Here is a 15,892-nt window from a genome sequence, read left to right as displayed (position 1 = left end):
AGCTGTACAAGACATTTGCAGTACTGCAACAGTTCTGGTCGCCTTGCTGTAAAACAAAATGGCATTAAAATGGAAAGGCTGCAAAAGAGATTTACTGGCATGTTCCCGGGTCTGGAGGGTTTGAGTTAGGAGATGTGGATAGGTTGGGTCTTTATTCCCAGGAGCTCAGAGGCTGGGGGGTGACCATACAGAGAGGTATATAAAATAATGAAGGTTAACAGCCACAGTCTTGTTGCTCAGGGTTGGGGAGGCTAAAGCTAGAACACTTTCGTTTAAGGTGAGAGGAGAAAGATTTAAGAGACCTGAGGGGGGGAGTTTTTTCACACACAGGGTGGTGCGTACACAGAATGAGCTGCCAGAGGATGTGGTAGAGGTCGGGTAGAATAATGTGTCCCATTTTCTTTTTGATTTCTAAAGGTTGTTAAAGCTAAATGCTTTTCTAATTTTATTAATTGTATATTGTCTTGAACCCAAAGAGCTTTGTAAACATTATCTGTAGTTGCCATTTATCTTGTGAAGGAGAGAGAGAGTGGTGTTTTCATAACAGTTTGAGCTGATGTGCAGTTTTAGTTCAAATAAAGTATACAGTGCCCTCCATAATGTTTGGGACAAAGACCCATCATTTATGTATTTGCCCCTGTACTCCACAATTTGAGATTTGTAATAGAAAAAAATCACATGTGGTTAAAGTGCACATTGTCAGATTTTAATATAGGCCATTTTTATAGATTTTGGTTTCACTATGTAGAAATTACAGCAGTGTTTATACATAGTCCCCCCATTTCAGGGCACCATGATGTTTGGGACACAGCAATATCATATAAATGAAAGTAGTCATGTTTAGTATTTTGTTGCATATCCTTTGCATGCAATGACTGCTTGAATTCATGGACATCACCAGTTGCTGGGTGTCTTCTCTGGTGATGCTCTGCCAGGCCTGTATTGCAGTCATCTTTAGCTTATGCTTGTTTTGGGGGGCTAGTCCCCTTCAGTTTTCTCTTCAGCATATAAAAGGCATGCTCAATTGGGTTCAGATAGGGTGATTGACTTGGCCACTCAAGAATTGACCATTTTTTAGCTTTGAAAAACTCCTTTATTGCTTTAGCAGTGTGTTTGGGATCATTATCTTGCTGTAGAATGAACCGCCGCCAATGAGTTTTGAGGCATTTGTTCGAACTTGAGCAGATAGGATGTGTCTACACACTTCAGAATTCATTATGCCACTACCATCAGCAGTTGTATCATCAATGAAGATAAGTGGGCCAGTACCATCAGCAGCCATACATGCCCAGGCCATAACACCCCCACCACCGTGTTTCACAGATGAGGTGGTATGCTTTGGATCTTGGGCAGTTCCTTCTCTCCTCCATACTTTGCTCTTGCCCTCACTCTGGTATAAGTTAATCTTCATCTCATCTGTCAACAAGACCATTTTCCAGAACTGTGGTTGCTCTTTTAAGTACTTCTTGGCAAAATGTATCCTATTCTTGTAGTTAACCAGTGGTTTGCATCTTGCAGTGTAGCCTCTGTATTTCTGTTCATGAAGTCTTCTGCAGACAGTGGTCATTGACAAATCCACACATGACTCCTGAAGAGTGTTTCTGATCTGTCGGACAGGTGTTTGGGTTTTTTTCTTTATTATAGAGAGAATTCTTCAGTCATCAGTTGTGGAGGTCTTCCTTGACCTGGCAGTTCCTTTGTGATTAGTAAGCTCACCAGTGCTCTCTTTCTTCTTAATGATATTCCAAACAGTTGATTTTGGTACGCCTAAGGTTTGGCTGATGTCTCTAACAGTTTTATTCTTGTTTCTCAGTAGGGCTGCCAACTGTCCCGTATTAGCCAGGACATCCTGTATTTTGGGCTAAATTGATTTGTCCCTGGGACCGACCGCCTTTGTCCCGTATTAGGCCCGGGGAGCCCTGTAGGCCCGGACGCTGTAGTCCCGGACAGTGCAGTAGGAAATAAAACTGCAGATGCTGATTAAAATCTGTGTCTATCTTCCGGATAGTGTAGGCCCGGACAGTGTAGGCCCGGACGGTGTAGGTCCGGAGGCCCCAGCGCCGCCTAACGGAGGTTGCGTAGCGACCCGCCTCCCGGCCCGGGCGGCCGCCATTGGTGGAGCGGGAGCATGTGGCCGCTGGCTGGGTGAGGTCACGTGGGGCGCGGGGTGGTAACATCACCTTGTCCCGTATTTGGGAGTGAGATAATTGGCACCCCTAGAATGGCCTACTCCTGCACCTATTGTCTATTGTCTATTTGGGAGTGAGAAAGTTGGCACTCCTATTTCTCAGTCTCATAAAGGCTTCTTTGACTTTCATTGGCACAACTTGATGTCCTCATGTTGATGAACAGCAATAAAAGCTTCCAAAGGTGATGGAAAGACTGGAGAAAAGACTAGATGCTGAGAGCTCTCTTATACCTGCATTAAGGAGGCGTTTAAACACACCTGAGCAATTACAAACGCCTGTGAAGCCATGTGTCCCAAACATTATGGTGCCCTGCAATGGGGGAACCATGTAAAAACACAGCTGTAATTTCTATATGGTGAAACCAAAATGTATAAAAATGGCCTTTATTAAAATCTGACAATGTGCACTTTAACTACATGTGATTTTTTTTCTATTACAAATCTCAAATTGTGGAGTACAGAGGCAAATAAATAAATGATGGGTCTTTATCCCAAACATTATGGAGGGCACTGTAATTGCTTTTCCATTTTGTCACAGAGCTCCACTGGGCGAACTCTTGCCGTTTAAATGTAACCCGTGGAGAGCACTTCAACATATTTATCTTGGCAAGCAGTTGAGGTTGAAAGAAAGTTCACATCAGCTGACTCTGCACTTGTCCTTTTGCTACACTGCCTATCTCTTAATTTTAAATAGTACTTTGATCCTAAATATAGTCACTGGAAAGAAACTACCCTTTCTCAAAGCTTAACTTAAAATATTTGTCTTGTTGCAGTTCACATGAATTTGAATAAACGAAGAATCTATAAAAATATATATTTCTTCCATTTTTGGTCACATAAATGTTATTGTTAGCAGCATCCTAGCCCTCCATGTGATAGACTGGAGAGATTTTGACAGCTTCAGTGACTCTTATCTTCCTTGTGGTATTGCGAGTTGTAAATTGTTTGTAAATTAACTTTAGTAACTCTATTAAGGAGAATAATCTTGTTTTCTACGCCTTTCTGTGCAGGCGTATACAGAACGTGCTTACTTAAAATTTCCAAGCTGTGTTTACAATTCTCCAGAATTTTAGTGTTATTGTGCAAATAGTCTAACATAGGATTAGCTTTCAATCATGAAAAAGTGTTCAAGCAATGTTGCCTCACTTCATCTAAGTGATGAAAAGGCAGCTGCCTCGTTTTATGCAGGGGCCTGCAGATGTTCCACTTTAAATGGTTTAAGATTGCATCCAAAATAATTTACAGCACCCAGTATGTACCACAGTGCATCGAGAGGTCAGTTGGAAACTTATCCCTTATTTTTGCAAATTATTTTCCGAAAATGTGTAACTTTGCTTATTCAGTGTGGTTAAGAAATTATACATAAAGATATCCTGATAATATTCAGATATCCCGCAGCAAATGTTTAATCAACAGCAGAGAAATTTTCTTGAAGCAGTTTTATCTGATTCTATTAATGTTGTCCTGTAAATTGTGTAGCAGAGAAGTAAACTTCCCCAAAGCTGTTTTGACAGTTTATTGTTCAGAACCAACAGGCTCTTGGATCAGATAAGTTGCAATGTGATTTTTGAAAGAGTCCTGTTGACTGGAGAGCATTTGCACCTTCACATTAGTGTTAGACACAAAATGCTGGAGTAACTCAGCGGGACAGGCAGCATTTCTGGGGAGAAGGAATGGGTGACGTTTCGGGTCGATACCCTTCTTCGGTTTAAACAAGTATCTGCACTTCCTTCCTTCCTTCACATGAATGTTTTTCCTCTTGTTAAACAAGGATGACTTTCTCATGCTTTACTTTTGCTGGCAAACTTTTATTGCATTGCTTTACGATGTGAATTATAACGTGTGGCACTAATAATCTCCTGCTTCTAGTTATCTGGTACTTAAAGGGCTTAATCCATGAGAGAAAGCAAGTATTGTGAGGGACGTAGACGGGATGGATGGCCACCATCCTTCTTGCTGGGGAGGGGAATCTAAAACCGTAGGGGAGATGTAAAGGCAGGTGAGAGGGGAGAAATGTAAAGGTGCTCTGAGGGGCAAGTAAGTGTTTCACACACAGGGTGGTGGTTATGTGGTACAAGCTGTCAGAAATGATAGAGGCAGATACAATTACAGCTTTTAAACGGCATTTGGACAGGTATTTCAGCAGGAAATTAGAAGGAACTCGGCTTAATGTAACCATAATGGGACCAATGTGGATGGTATCACAGTCAGCACGGGCAGGTTGTGCTGTCGGGCCCATTTCTGACTTGTATGTAGGGTTGCCAACTTCCTCACTCCCAAATACGGGACAAAGGGTGACGTCACCGCCCCGCGCCAAGCCAGCGGCCGGGCGACCGCCATTGGTGGAGCGGTAGCACGTGGCCGCTGGCTGGGTGAGGTCACGTGGGGCGCGGGGCGGTGATGTCACCCTTTGTCCCTTATTTGGGAGTGAGGAAGTTGGCAACCCTACTAATACGGGACAAACTAATTTAGCCCAAAATGCGGGATGTCCCGGCTAATACGGGACAGTTGGCAACCCTAGTTGTACGGTGCAATGGTTCTATGAGATTCAACAGGATATTGCCTGCAGTGGGGTAAACTTGGTTCCAAGTGACCTGATACAGAAATTACTGAGAACCAGACAGTACAAATGATAGATATCTGACTAAAACTAAGGGTTAGCAAACAAGAGTATTAACATAGGGCAAATGTTCCATCTTAAATGGCACAAATGAGATTTAATCTTTCCGATTGGGTTACCACCAACTCTGAATGTACTGTAGCCAATGGCAACTTCAAAATAATCCAGGTTTATTTGCGTAGAGAACAGATATAAACCCGTGATGATTCCAGTCATCTGACACGTCGCTTGTGTGGTGGGATGCAGTGACAATCTCTCAATATTTAGGCCAGTTGTGAAGGAGGTGCAGCAGAACATAGAACAGTACAGTATAGCACAGGAACAGGCCCTTCGGCCCACAATGTCCATGGCGAACGTGATGCCGTTGAACTAATCTCTGCCAGCACTGTGATCCATATCGCTGCATATTCATGTGCTATCTAAAAGCATCTGAAGTCCCACTATTGTATTTGCTTCCACCACCATCCTTGGCAATACAAGGAGGAGGAGCGGTTTGCACGGAGGGTTGCCGGGCCCGCAGGAGATGTTTGGATCCAATGGGTCCACACCCTCTAGTCTACTTTAAACTTTCCCTCTCTGACCTTAAAGCTATGCCCTCTAGTCTTTGTCATTTCCACCCTGAGAAAAACGCACCGACTGACCACTCTGTCTCTGCCTCTCCTAGTTTTATATACTTCGATCAGGCCTCCCTTCGATGTTTCAGAGAAGAAGTCTATCCAACCTCTCCTTATAGCTAATGCCCTTTAATCCAGGCGGCATTCTGATAAACTTCACCTGCCCCTTCTTCATAACCTCCACATCATTCCTATAATGGAACAACCAGACTGTACACAATTCTCCAAACGCAGGACGAGCTGGGAAGCAACCTCTTGTGCAAATAATACTCTATATTTCAAGTGTAAAAGCGGAACGTTACTGGGAAAGTGTGCAAAGGCATTCATCTCTCTAAACAGGATGCTGGAAAATCATCCCATCGGTAAATGCATTTTCCGAGATCTAAATATCTGCAGCAAAAAACGATTGGGATTGTTTAGTTTAGTGATACAGCGCGGAAGTAGGCCCTTCGGCCCACCGAGTCCGTGCCGATCAGCGATCACCCTGTACACTAGCACTATTCTACACACACTAGGGACAATTGACAATTTTACCGAGCCATTTAGCCTACGAACCTGTATGTCTTTGAACTGTGGAAGTAAACCGAACCACCTGCGGAAAATCCATGCAGGTCACGAGGAGAACGTACAACCCTGTACAGACAGCACCCGTAGTCAGGATCGAACCTGGGTCTCTGGCACAGTGAGGCCACAGTCCCACCGCTGGTATAGTTTATAAGACTACATCAAGAATACAAAGCCACAAAATGCATCTTCCTTTATGTCAAATGTAATAAAAGGACGTTCTTGTGTAAATGTTATGGTGAGGAAGCTGGGATTGGCTGCAATGTGCTCTTCATATTGTTGCTGTGAGCTGTGTTTTGTATGTTTATTTCCGTGACAAAGTTCACCCGTTTGTCCCCACATTTAAGTGCGTGCTTCTCATTGATTGCCTTCAGTGGGGATGCTCTGTTCTCATTCTCTGGCTGATTGTGTGCTACTGTCAGAGTGAAATGGCTGTTTTGTTTGATCTGCGTGTTGTTACCCCGGCAGAGAGAGTATCGCATAGATGCAACAAACTGGCTGTCCTCTGGTTGAACCTGCCAAGGAAGGCAGCATTTGGGGTCATTCCAAGTTCACAGTGTGGACTTTTGACTGTCCTGTGTATGAACCGGCTTGGGGACCCCTGCAGGGATCAGTCACTCAGGCCAGTAACACAAACCAATTTCTATTAGGCATCTGCAGGGACAAATCCACAGGGGCTGCTTGAAGGAGCTACCAACCTAATCAGGCATCTGTGGAGAGCGCCTGGTAGAGGGTGTGCTGGGCGACCTAGCTAATCAGACATCCACACAGACAGCCCGCTAGGGGGGTTTGCTCCTGGGTTAAATCGCCAATGCGCTATTGTCAGAATGCATTACTGCCCCGAGCTAATGACAAGAGGGGGAGCTGATTAAGGACCAGAGCTCAGGGAATGTGACAGCAAGAATAACAGAATCCTCAGGACCCTGTGAATCACCGCACGTTTGTTCAGTCATGCTCAGGGAAAAAACAGCAACTGGACCATTTGTTATTTGTCACGATACAAAAGAGACAAATCCCTGCACTGCCAAATGTCCACAGATCCTTTCTGTATGACAGAAAAGTGCTTCAGGTGACACTGTGAACTGTCCAATTAGTGTTGCAAGCCTAATACCACAGCTTCGAACTGCACTGAGATATATAAAGTCCAATTTTACATTCACACTTATTTCAAAGTCAGGATTGCACTTTTAATAGTGTTTCCTGGTAGAAATGTGTCCTGTTGTCCTATATAGACGAGCTGAGCGGTTAGCTTATGCTTAACTGGTGGGAAAGGGGGCAACCACTGTTTACATACATTTGCCACTATTTTTGTGATCGCATGGGTATTGGATAATTGTTAAATAAATTGTTAAAGTTGCTGAAAGCTTAAATTTTTTTTTTTTTTTAAGTCTTCTCTTGGCCTGGATGCTGAGGGGTAGAACTGGGTGTGCCACCAGCAATATTCCAATTCAAAGGAGCAATAGGTTGAGGTTTTATGCTGTTGATTTGCGTTAGCAGGGCAGCCACAAAATGGAGGCATGACACAGCTGTGTCCCTCCAGAGGACCCTGTGGGGTTCTTACTCACCGCATTATGCATCTGTCATTGTTTTCACTGAAAGAACCCAACTGCTGGTCCTAGTGAAAACAGCGACTATAACTTTGAGTTGGCACTGATGTTGCAAGTCAATAGTCCTTATAGTCCCAATAAAACGGCATTTCAAAGCCACTTTAATGTTTATGTTGTCCTGATTCCTTTTGCATGCTGGATGGTGTCAAATTACCAACAGGACAGCATGGTTCTTCCCTGAGGCACAATGTGACTGTAAAATTGCATTCTAATTAGGGTTGCCAACTATCTCACTCCCAAATACGGGACAAGGTGACGTCACTGTCGGCCGGGACAGTGCAGGCTAACGGAGTGTGTTCGCCTAACGGAAGTTACGTAGCAACCGGCCTCCGGGCTCGCGGGCCTAATACGGGACGAGGGCGGTCCCATTCAGGACAAACCCATTTAGCGCAAAATACGGGATGTGCCGGCTAATACGGGACAGTTGGCAACCCTAATTCTAATAGATACCAGTCAAGTAGTCATCACACTACTGCACACGATTGGCATTCGCCACGAGGAGCTAAAGCCGAAAGTAAATATATTTGTGTTGTATTTAAACTAAAGGAAAATTGGCAACATATGCTAACTTGTCTGCTGATTGCCACATTATGGTGCTTCCTTGACCTTTTTTTATATAGAAAGATTTTCGAAATGAGTCACAGTTAAAATCGGGTGTTTGAAAAATAAATATATTAACATGATTATTTTCTTTTAATATTGAGACAAATGGCGATTAAAATCCCACCTTTTAGCCTAGATTTACATATTCTAAGCAATCTGTTATCCGTTGTCAGCAGAAACACCCCATATATTACCTCAATAATAATGTTTACACCCATTGCCACCCCGGAAGCCCATGGTCCTTGATATTAAGCAGTAACTGTTCAGCACAAGCCCCCTCTGGCTCTCTGTATGAAGTTAAAAATTTAAGTAGAAAGGGACGCACAGGCCATCAATTTCTAAACCAGGGAGCTTTGGGCAAAATTGGAAGGCAAATCCAGAAGGCAGCTTGCATTTGGGGTGGTGCAGCAAAGGAGTTGCTGCCTCACTGCTCCAGAGACCTGAATTTGATCCTGACTACGGGTGCTGTCTGTACAGAGTTTGTACGTTCCCCCTGTGACCACGTGGGTTTTCTCCGGGTGCTCAGGTTCCCTCCCACACGCCAAACACGTATGTGTTTGTAGGTTAATTGCCTTCTGTAAAACTTGTAAATAGTCCCTAGTGTGAAGCATAGTGCTAGTGTACAGGCTGATCGTTGGGCGGCATGGAGTTTGTGGACCGAAGCGCCTGTTTCTGTGCTGTATCTCTAAAGCAAAGTCTAAAGTATAAATTGAGCAAGGGACTTACAAACACACTTTACCTCCACTGTACTCTATGTAATGCAGTTCATTGTTGCAATATTGGATGCTCAGCAGAATGTTGTCATCTAAGTCGGGCAAGACTGCGCTCTCATGAAAGCAAGTCTAGCGTGTTCATTATTTTGTACCGGCGCAGGGTGCAGTTCAGTTACCTGTTCAGAGGCCTGGATACCAAGACTCAAGTTCAAATCCCACCTTAGCAACTTTTGAATTTACATTCAAAGGGGGTCAGCCTCCCTTATCCAATTTGCTCATTGTGTGACTCCAAACACACCCCATGTGGCTGTCTGTTAAATACCCTCTGTCTGGCTGTTAAATACCCTCTGTCTGGCTGTTAAATACCCTCTGTCTGGCTGTTAAATACCCTCTGTCTGTCTGTTAAATACCTTCTGTCTGGCTGTTAAATACCCTCTGTCTGGCTGTTAAATACCCTCTGTCTGTCTGTTAAATACCCTCTGAAATCTTCGAGTAAGGCACTAAATTCGGGGCGGCACAGTGGCGTGGCGGTCGAGCTGCTGCCTTACAATGCCAGACACCTGGGTTCGAACCTGACTACGGGTGCTGTCTGTATGGCATTTGTACATTCTCCCTGTGACCTGCGTGGGTTTTCCCCAGGCATTCCGGTTTCCTCCCACATTCCAAACATGTACAGATCCTGAAAAATGAATGTATTGTTTAAATGCACAAAGACAAATGATCATGATGTGTTTGTTGTTTTAAATTCATCTCTAATATCTTATTAAGTGCATCACTGCCTTTTGAAGGTTGTAAGTGACCATAGAGGTATTCAGTGGATATTTTTAAGGCCGAGATAGATAGATTCTTGATTAATACAGGTGTCAGAGGTTATGGGGAGAAGGCAGGAGAATGGGGTTAGTTAGGATGGAGAGATAGATCAGCCATGATTGAATAGCGGAGTAGACTCGATGGGCCGAATGGCCTAATTCTACTCCTATCACGTATGAATATCTGGTTTAAATGCAAAAAGGCAGCACAGCCTTGGCTAAGCTATCAATGGGGTTGTTTCAGAAGCTGTTCAATCATTGGACATGGGTCTAATGCAAGGATTTATCTGTAATCCTAAAGTCAGGTGGTCCACCCCAACTGGTATGTCTAGTAGTTATGCAATATGTTTGTGTGTGCCTCAGAGAGAGTTCACGAGGCGAAAAGAAGTTAGAGTACTTCAGATGGTTGCTGCACAATGCTGACAGATGATTGATAACACTGGAATAACAAGAAGGCATTGCTGAGTCACTGTCCCTCACATTGAGTGATGGTTAACAAGCCAGCTGCTATCAAAGCGCCTCGTGTCACCAACTCAAGGAAAGCAGGTTGGCTCCTCTCTAAGTGGAGCAAAGCATGAGATAGGATCGCTCAGCAGCTTTATATGCACTGAGCTGCCTTCTGTGTTCTTCTGTGCACAAGGGTTGGAAGGTGCAAACTAATTTGTGGAAGGTATCTGTAAAGGGACCTCTCCTCTTTCCCTTTGGATGCAGAACCAATATGATCGGGGCTGGAAACCCTGCTGCACTGATCCAGTTCCACAATATGTGTGCAGCATGCATGAAGTGTGACCTTGTTTTGAATGCTGCTAATAATAAGGGACTAGTTAAGAACTGGTTACATCAGGTTATATCAATGAAAATTGTTGCAATTCCACAGGTAAGTATTGCCTCTCATCTTTTGTTTCAATGACCCTCATCAGCATTGCAAAGAATTTAATTCAATTAGTGAACATCGCACTTGGAAGGATGGTGATTTGAAAACACAGGCCTAATTGGCAAAAGTAGTAATACTGGTTGAGGTGCTGCCTGTCCCACTGAGTTACTCCAGCTTTTTGTGTCTGTCTTCGGTTTAAACCAGCATCTGCAGTTCCTCCCTACACATTCTGGTTCAAGGCACCTGATAACTTTCTAGTTGCTTATGTTTAGAGTCCTTCAGTGTGGAAACAGGCCCTTCAACCCAACCTGTCCACACCGACCAACATGTCCCATCTACACTAGTCCCACTTGCCTGTGTGTTGGCCCATATCCTTCTAAACCTGTCCTAGCCATGTACTTGTCTAAATGTTTCTTAAACATTGCGATAATACCTGCGTCAACTACCTCCTCCGGCAGTTCGTTCCATACACCCACCACCCTTTGTGTGAAAAAGCTACCCCTCAGGTTCCTATTAAATCTTTTCCCCCCTCACCTTGAATCTATATCCTCTGGTTTGCGATTTCCCCTACTCTGGGCAAGAAATTCTGTGTGTTTCTACTCGATCTATTCCCCTCATGATTTTGAGGGGAATATAAGATCACCTCTATAAGATCACCCCTCATCCTCCTACACTCCAAGGAATAGAGTCCTAGCCTGCTACCAACTTCAGCAAAGCTATTTTGCATTGTATGACTGGAACTTCTCTTTGGACCCTGAAGTAGAGGTCAAAAATTCAACAATAAATCACAGATCCCTGTATATAAATAGTTATACAGCTTGGATAAGAAACATGCAGAAAAAAACAGAGTCATGGGAAGATACCAATCTCCTCTAATCTTGTGTGATTTTTTGCAGATTGGGGTCGCTTTAAGGTTTCCTAGGCTACTTTGTATGAACTATATGTATTATTGGAGTCAAGTGTCATGCGGCAAAGGGAATGGACTGTGTAGGAAGGAACTGCAGATGCTGGTTTATAGACACAAAATAGATACCATTCCTTCCCTCCAGAGATGCTGCCTGCCCTGCTGTGTTACTCCAGCTTTTTGTGGGACTACTGAATAGCACTAAATTGCCTTTAAACTCGAATAATCGGGTGAAGATTTGACTTGTGGTGCTGGGGAAACTCAACCAGACCCAAGATTGACAGTGGTGACAAGGAAAACTGTGCAGTAACGTCTCATCAGCCCACTGCTCAAGAGGACATTCACCACAAGATGAAAGATATTGCTGGGGGTCACACAAAGTGGAAGAGCAGAAATACTCTGACCTTTTTAACCTGATCTTTTGCAGTTCAGCAAACGTAGCAGGGTCTCGAGATTGCCAGAAGCTGCAGAATGGCAATGTTTAGATACCGTGCCATAAAGCTCCCCACTGATACCAATATAACCCTGCTGTATATGTCAAAGCCACAGGATGCAGAGTTCCATCATCATTTGGGCATTTAAGTGGAGTTATTAAAGCAGTCATTTTTTATGATGGATGTTGCAGAATGTACACTGGACAAGAATCCTGCTGTGGGGCTTTTGTACCAGTCGTACACGGTACAATATTGTTACTCTTTAATTTTTATGTAACATTTTGTCTATGTAACTTTGTATTTAAACTAGTTATACGGGACAATACCCCTACGGTTAGCAGTATCACGCAACTGTTATCATCTACAAGAGATTATAAATTTGAACCTTTATTTTCTCCAACTTACTGTTTTGTCAACGCACGCCCCATGCACCCATCTGAGAAGTACTTGTGATTTCATGTTACATGTTGATGTCCACAATATGTACTCATTCTTTCTCTCTATTTTAATCCTGCATGCATCGAAGCATATCAGTGCCCACAGCTGGATAGCACAGTATCCCAGAGATCCGCGTCAGAAAGTCAATCAGGGAGGCAGTGAACAATTTAGAATTAAAATTACATTGGAAATGGGCCCATGTTGTTCCTGTTCATCTTTTGAGCATGTCATTTGAAATAATAGAACAGATTATCAAGAATACATTTGAGAAACATCCATACCATAACCTAACTAACTCATTCATTATCATTAAGGGTGAAAATCCTAAATTAACCAAAGTCTTCAATTTTTAAAAAGTGGCCACCTAGCTAATGATGGTTAGTCTCGTCAGCTGGTGTACTTTGCCTTCCAAAAGCTTGATAAGACCTCGTGCATGAAAATTGTACAACTGACTAATAAGTGGAAGATTGATCGTTATTATCTGATTTCTGTCATTGGTGGGGAGAGGTGGTGACTTGTGTTCTTAAGGTATCACAAAATGCTGGAGTAACTCACCAGGTCAGGCAGCATCTTAAGGTCTTGCTTATTTGATTAATTTATACAAAAAACCTTGACTCAAATTAAATAGCAACCAGTTAAAATTGTAAATTACACCAGACACACTAGCACTGTGGAGGTTAAGGGAATCGAGACATAATGAGTTGGAGCCAAAGGGGGCATTTAGATAAAAGATCAGCCACGATCTCATTAAATAATGGAGATGTGAAGGGAATAGTGGCCTGCTGCTTGTGTTGTATGATGTAGGAAGGAACTACAGGTGCTGGTTTACATCGAAGATAGACACTAAGTGCTGGAGCCTGTCCCGCTGAGTTACTCTAGCATTTTGTGTCTATCTTTGGTGTAAACCAGCATCTGTTTTAAAACAGAATACAACACAAGCAGAAAGTGGACACAAACTGCTGGAGTAACTCAGTGGGACAGACTCCAGCATTCAGTGTCTATCTTCTGCTGGCGTTGTATGGCAGAGGAATTGTTCAAAATTGCATGATCAATTAAATACTTACCTGGCAGTGGAGAACCAGTGGTCACGGTGGTCATTCTCCCAGTACGAGGCTACCCTACTGCACTCCAGGTGCGCTGACGCCTGTGATGTCTACCAAATGCCAGAGACAACTGCAAAGCTTGTGGTAGCGGGGGAACATCATTCGGTCTAACTACTGCATGGGTTTCCTCCGGGTGCTGTGGTTTCCTCCCACATTCCAAAGACGTGCGGGTTTGTACGTTAATTGGCTTTGTAAATTGCCCGTACCTTGTAGGATGCAAAACTGGGATAACAGAACTAACGTAGAACGAGAGTAGGGGTGATCGTTGTCGTCGTGGACTCGGTTGGTTAAAGCTCCTGTATCCACTTTGTATCTCTAAACTAAAAACTGAATTAAATGTCTGAATAAGTGTTCCGACACCAAATGTCGCCTAACCGTATTCTCCAGAGATGCAGCCTGACCCACCGAGTTACTCCAGCACTCTGTGTCTATTTTTTCTCACCCATAACTTGCCCCATGTTGTTGGATTACAGAGTTGGCCACCGTTTATGGATCACATTTGAATTGATGGATAAAATCTGTAAAATCCAGTTCATGGTTTATTGGATGCTATTCTTGGTCGCTGTTAGGATCTTTTGCAGGAATATATAAATAATAAAACTTCAAAGCTTTCTTTATCTTTAGTAACAATCTGCTGGAGGAACTCAGCAAGTCGAGCAACATTTGTGGAGTAAAATGATCAGTCGACGTTTAAGGGCGGGACCCTTCATCTGGACTGAGAGCAGAGGGCAGATAACCAGTACAAAAAAAACGAGGGGGGAGGCCAAGGCAAGTGCTGCTAGCCAGTGGCCCTCTACTTTAAATAATAATCATTTTATTTGTCATATGTAGGTTGGCTCTGGGTCAACGGTACAATGTATTTGACAAGACAACGGTCACCTCAGCAGTAATATTCCAAGGATAAATAAGATTTTTTTTAAAATGACATTAGTAGGATAAAAAGACTATATTAAAAATCAACATCTATGATTTGAAATGTGTTTATGAGTTCAGATGCCTGATGGCCTGATGGTAGAAACTGTTCTTAAGTCTGGTGGTACGTGCAGCCATACTCCTGTATCGTCTGCCTGACGGTAACAAGGAGAACAGCCTGCGTGCTGGGTGGCTGCGGTCCTTGATGATGCTGCGTGTCTTCCGCAGGCACCGCCGGTAGTCACTCCAAAGACGTACAGGTATGTAGGTTAATTGGCTGGGTAAATGTAAAAATTGTCCCTAGGATAAATTGGGTGTAGGATAGTGTTAATGTACGGGGATCACTGGGCGGCACGGACTTGGAGGGCCGAAAAGGCCTGTTTCCGGCTGTATGTATATGATATGATATGATATGATAAAATGCCCTGAATGGCCGGGAGACAGTTGCCAGTGATGTGCTGTGCCGTCTTCACCACTCTCTGTAGTGATTTGTGGCTGTGGGCAGAACAGTTCCCGTACCAGACTGTAATGCAGCCCGTCAGCAGGCTCTCGATGGTGCATCTGAAAAAGTTTGTGAGGATGTTGGCGTTCATGCCAAACTTCTTCAGTCTTCTCAGGAAAAAGAGCCGCTGGTGGACCTTCTTTGTTATTGTGTCCGTGTGCAGTGTCCAGGAAAGGTCCTCAGTGATGTGCACACCGAGGAGCTTAAAGCTGCTGACCCTTTCAACCTCAGCATTACCGATGTGGATGGGGAGATGTCCACTCCCCCGCTGTCTCCTGTAGTCCACGACCATCTCTTTAGTTTTGCTGACATTGAGAGAGAGGTTATTTTCCTGGCACCAGCTGTTTAGTGCCTTTACCTCCTCTCTGTAGGCCGTCTCATTGTTGTCTGTGATGAGGCCCAAGATGGTCGTGTCGTCAGCAAACTTTAGGATGCTGTTTGAGCTGTGCTTTGCAGTACAGTCGTGCGTGAACAGGGAGTACAGGAGAGGACTGAGCACACAGCCCTGTGGTGTGCCTGTGTTAAGGATCAGTGAGGAAGAGGTGTGGCTTCCAATTCTCACCACCTGGGGCCTGCCCGTCAGGAAATCGAATATCCATCCGCAGATGGAGGTCTCCAGTCGAAGATCAAGGAGCTTGGGGACAGGTTTTGGGGGAATAATAGTGTTGAATGCCGAGCTGTAGTCAATAAAGAGCATTCTCACATATGTATTTCCTTTGTCCAGGTGGGTGAGGGCAGTATGTATTGCCATGGCGATGGCATCGTCCATGGCCCTGTTTGGTCTATATGCAAACTGAAGAGGGTCCAAGGTGTCAGGGAGAGAGGAGCAGATGTGAGTTTTGACTAGTCACTCGAAGCACTTCATGATGACTGATGTCAGTGCAACAGGACGGTAGTCATTTAAACAGGAGGTTACTGGTTTCTTTGGAACAGGAATGATGATGGATGCTTTGAAGGAGGTGGGAACCACAGACTGACTCAGAGAGAGGTTGAAGATGTTGGTGAAC

At 43.9% G+C, this 15,892-nt stretch overlaps 1 protein-coding gene across 2 annotated transcripts in view; it reads left to right on the top strand.

Moving 5' to 3' along the window:
* Positions 1 to 15,892, top strand: part of vps13d (vacuolar protein sorting 13 homolog D) — a 216,010-nt gene that overhangs the window by 138,405 nt on the left and 61,713 nt on the right. The gene's annotated exons all lie outside the window — the stretch shown is intronic.

This window comes from Rhinoraja longicauda, chromosome 30, assembly GCF_053455715.1.
Source record: "Rhinoraja longicauda isolate Sanriku21f chromosome 30, sRhiLon1.1, whole genome shotgun sequence".
NCBI lineage: Eukaryota > Metazoa > Chordata > Chondrichthyes > Rajiformes > Arhynchobatidae > Rhinoraja > Rhinoraja longicauda.
The sequence above is the reverse complement of the archived record's forward strand: the minus strand, read 5'-3'. Positions and strand labels throughout refer to the sequence as shown.